At 30.1% G+C, this 4,501-nt stretch overlaps 1 long non-coding RNA gene across 1 annotated transcript; it reads left to right on the forward strand.

Moving 5' to 3' along the window:
• Window positions 1-521: 521 nt before the first annotated feature.
• On the forward strand, window positions 522-1,301 carry LOC135950016 (uncharacterized). The gene is made up of 2 exons (XR_010575927.1): window positions 522-781; window positions 872-1,301. It is a non-coding gene; the product is annotated as an uncharacterized LOC135950016 (long non-coding RNA).
• The last annotated feature ends 3,200 nt before the right edge of the window (window positions 1,302-4,501 follow it).

Below are 4,501 nucleotides of genomic sequence, written 5' to 3' on the forward strand. Positions count from 1 at the left end.
ACCCCCCCTATTTCAGGAAATATTTACTACATGTACGCAAAGTATATAAATGAAACAGCTATGTATAAGATTTGCCCACATACAGGCACTATTTAAAACAAAAGGAGATATATGCAGAAGGAGAATTGTAATTAAAAGAGTTACCGTTTTTTGTTGTGTGTTGGTGATTTTTTTTAAGAGAAAAACTGCATTTTTCTTGTTAATTTCTGCAGTGAGTAAAAAAACCAAAATGGAATACAATACAAAATATATGAGTGAGTGCATGTAAAAATAAAAGAAGTGCAAACAAAGATCTTGATATATAAAAATAATAAATGTTGGTTTTATAAAATAAACCACTAGGGAGGGAAGGTTTTTTCAATGTAGCCATGGTCTGTTGTTGCTTTTGTTGTATGTATGTGCAAGAGAGCTTTGAACTCAATTTCTTGTTGTTGGTGTTTTTTGCCTTCTGTGGTTATTATGTATATTTATGCCTGCTGCATGTGTGTGTTTGTATGTTTGTTTATTTTTTTTTTGCATTATACTTTTTCTTGTTTTTGTTGCTTTTTTATATTATATTTTGCAGTTACTGTTGTTGTTGTAGGTTTGTTTTTTTTTTTTTACAAAATTGTTTAAACTTGATGATATACGTCGCATTCATCACAATTACCGCATACGTTTCAGGTCGTTGTTCGACGACGACGACAACAACGTTGATGATAAAACCAAAAATCATCAAACAACCTTTCGTGTCGTGTTCAAAAAACGTTCTTTTCGCCGCCGCCATCATAGTGTTTGTCGTGTAAAATTTATTAAAGTTTATTTATTTTTTGTTCCGTCGTTTTTGTGTTCTTTTACTTTACTTTAATTTGTGTTTTTTTTCGCCATTCAGTTGCAGTGCAAAGTAAGGGGAACAAACGATAGTTGTGCACTTTTTTTTTCGTTTCGTTTTTACTATTGCTAGTGTCGGGAGTTGTTGTTGTTATTATTAAATACTTGCTAGTACAAAAAAAGTTATAGTGTTGTTGTAAACGAGTATTACGTCGTATGTGTTTGTTGAGTTTGTTGTTTTTCTAGATGCGCCAAGTCATTGTCAAGTCTCCTCTGCTTGGTTAAATAATTTTTGCCAAAGGCTCCCAGTGAAAATGTTATAACAAAAAGAAGAAAGAAAAAAACAAAAACTTAAAAAAGAAATAAATAAAAAAAAATTGTATAAACGGGAGCAAAACTATTCGTTTGTTGTTCTCCTAGTTGGTTCGTTAAATAAATTGTCGTCGGTTTTCATCATTATTGTCATCTTTATCATGATAATCTTTTTACAACATCATCATTATCATCGTCCTCGGCTCTTTCATCCGCCATCATTGCCAGCCATGCCAATGCTTCTTTTTTGTTATTGGTGTCCCGTTTTGGTGTTGCCATCCACATACAAGTGAAATGCTGTCAAATAATGGAAATTAAAAGTTTCTGAACAGGTACTTATTTGTGTTTTTTGAAAATAATTTACAACATTTTTATGTTAGTCTTTTTGGAAAATGAAAAGTTTTGAAACATTATAAATTTATTTGAATTATGTACTAATTTTGTACTGGGAAATTTGATTTTTTTATAACATTTCTTTCAAACTTTAATCATTATGTTTTACAAATATTCTTACAGACTTTTTTTTTATAAAATTTATGGATTTCTTAACGAATTTGGTTTTAAAAAATGTTCGATATTTAAAATTTTAAAACAAATTTTGTATGGAAATTCTGTTTTATAAACGTTTTATAAAATTAAAAATTGATTATGAATAAGGGGGTAATTTACGGGATTTACAATAGCTTGCATATCTTTTGAACGCGGTTTTTGTTTTTAATAACATATATGTCATTTTGAAGGCTACATGTCTGTCATTTATTTTTTTGCTTCGAAAATGTCGAATGTTGTGCCAACAAAACGTCATATGCGGGAAGTTTTCATTTACTTCTTTAATTCGATTGTTCACCGAAGCTTATGGTGAATATGTTTTATCGGTTTCAAAGTGCGAAAGGCGGTTTGTGCTGTTCTGAAGTGGTGATTTTGACACGGAAGACAAATATCGCCAGCTAAAAAAGTTTGAAGATTGTGGTAAAACTCAACAAGAGTTTGCAAAATCATTGGGAACTAATCAATCAGCAATTTCAATTTCAAAAAGAATATGCGGCCAGACATGAAACCATAATATTCCATCATGACAACGCTCGGCCACATGTTGAAATACTTGTTGAAATACTTCTGGTTAGAAAGTTTTGGCTCACCCGCCTTATAGTCCAGACATTGCCCCGTAAGACTTCTATTTGTTTCAATCGGTGCAGAACGCTCTCTGGGATTCACTTCAGAACACAGTATCCGAAATTGGCTTGGTTCATTCCTGGCCTCAAAAGATGAGCAGTTCTTTTGGCTCGGAATCCATATGTTGCTAGAAATATACATTTGAAATGTGTTTAGAAGAACTACAATTCTATTTAAATTTAATTTCTGGAATATGGGATAAAAAAAGTACCAAAACTCTGTTTTCGTACGTTTTATCTCCTTAAAAGTACAAAAAGAATCACAAACCTTTCCACTTATTTTTTGCATAAATTCAGATTAAGTTGGACTTTTGATGCTAGCTTTATTAGTTCCGGAGATTTAGAGATATCGGGTTTAATCGGTTTTTACCCATTATAACCCCCTTAAATCCGAATTTCCAAAAATCCCTTCTTGGTGGATTCACACCTCGGGAGAGGTGCCAACGAACAAAATATCAAGACATACAAATATTAAAATTACACTTGTTTACAAATCATACATTTTTCTTTGCTCATGGAATGAAACTTATAGTTTTGATATGAGCTAGGGCCGCTAGTTAATTGACCATTTTTTGTTTCCCACATATACATACGTCAAAATTTTGAGATATATGGGTTTTTATTTTTCACCTGCCCTGAGTACTACTAATGCATACTGTAGTGTACCGAATTGTGGTAATTATCGTTTTTGGGTACTCAACACTCTGGCGAAGCTACTAGATACTTTCAGAGTTGTATTTTTTTTGACAAATTCCAAAAAAAAAATTAACGGGAAAAAAATAAATACTGTTTAAAAGTACATATTTCCTGTAGATAAACGTTAATAAATTGCTATTAAATACAAAACTCTAAAGTAAAAACTATTTTAAAATTTCTTTTAGAAAGTGTAATATAAACCCAGACTATTTTTGTTCTATTTGCGGAAAAATTATTCAGTCAAATCGAGGTTTTCCTATAACACATTTTTCCTATAACACATTTCAATATTTATGCAGCGTGTTCCCGAGTCTTTCTGAGGCTAAATTAAATAAAGGGATATTTGTGAGTCCTCAATTAAAAAAAATTTTGGGTGATACCAAATTTGAGTGTCTATTAACCGATGTTGAAAAAGCAGCATGGAATTTTTTTAAATTTGTTGTTCAAGAATTTTTGAGGAATAAGAAAATTCAAAATTACAGAGATATTGTTGCGAATTTATTACATAATTTTGAACTGATGGGTGTAAATATGTCCCTCAAAATTCACTTTTTACATTCTTATGTGGATTTTTTCTCGGAAAACCTCGGACTCATGATTGACGAATATGGAGAGCGTTTCCATCAAGATTTGAAGTTTTTCGAGAGGAATTATGAAGATTTTTGGGATCAGAATAAGCTAGGAGACTACTGTTGGAGTTTCGTGAGGGAGATAAATGAAAATAATTATAAAAAGAGGAATAAAACACTTCACTTTTATTTTTTTGTCCTAATTTAATGTACATTTTTATATGTTTCGTTTTTAATAAATATCTCAAAAGTTTGACGTCCAGGATTTTTTTAATATTTTTTCCGAAGTTAGAAGACCTAAAAACACAAATCCCCATATGTTTCAATTCATGAGCAAAAACCTTGTAAACTAGTGTTATCAATAGTTCAAAATTGGGAAAAAATTTTTATGGTTAAATTCGAAATTGGATTCAGGAATAGACAGAATTAACCTAAAGTAATGTTTTAGGTATTTAAAACCATCTTCACAAAATTGTATCTTGAAACAAAAAAAATATCTTGAAACACTAAAAAGTAAACCTTTATTCAAAGCCAACAAATTACTTTTAATAAAAAATCAATACAATAATTAATAACATAATTAGCAATTTCCAAAATTAAGAAAAACATTGCAATTTTTTATGAAATGAAGTAATTTAAAACCCTGAGCAAAGCATTTTAAATAATTTGATTGTTTTAAATACTTATTGATAATTTTTGACTATAATTCTCGTTAATATATACATACAATTTTACTTCTGGAATCCCTGTATGAAAAGCTAGTGGAGTTCTGTACTGAGTAAAAAATTTCCGGATTCATAGTTTATCGAAATTTAGCTTTGATTTTTTTCGACTAATTATGATTTGTTTGTAAATATTTTATCATAATTTCTCTTGTACTGCAATATTTGGAAAAAGTTAATCTCGAAAATCATTTTAATACTCGAACATCTCTTTTAAATA

The sequence above is a fragment of the Calliphora vicina genome, chromosome 2 (genome assembly GCF_958450345.1).
Source record: "Calliphora vicina chromosome 2, idCalVici1.1, whole genome shotgun sequence".
Lineage (NCBI taxonomy): Eukaryota > Metazoa > Arthropoda > Insecta > Diptera > Calliphoridae > Calliphora > Calliphora vicina.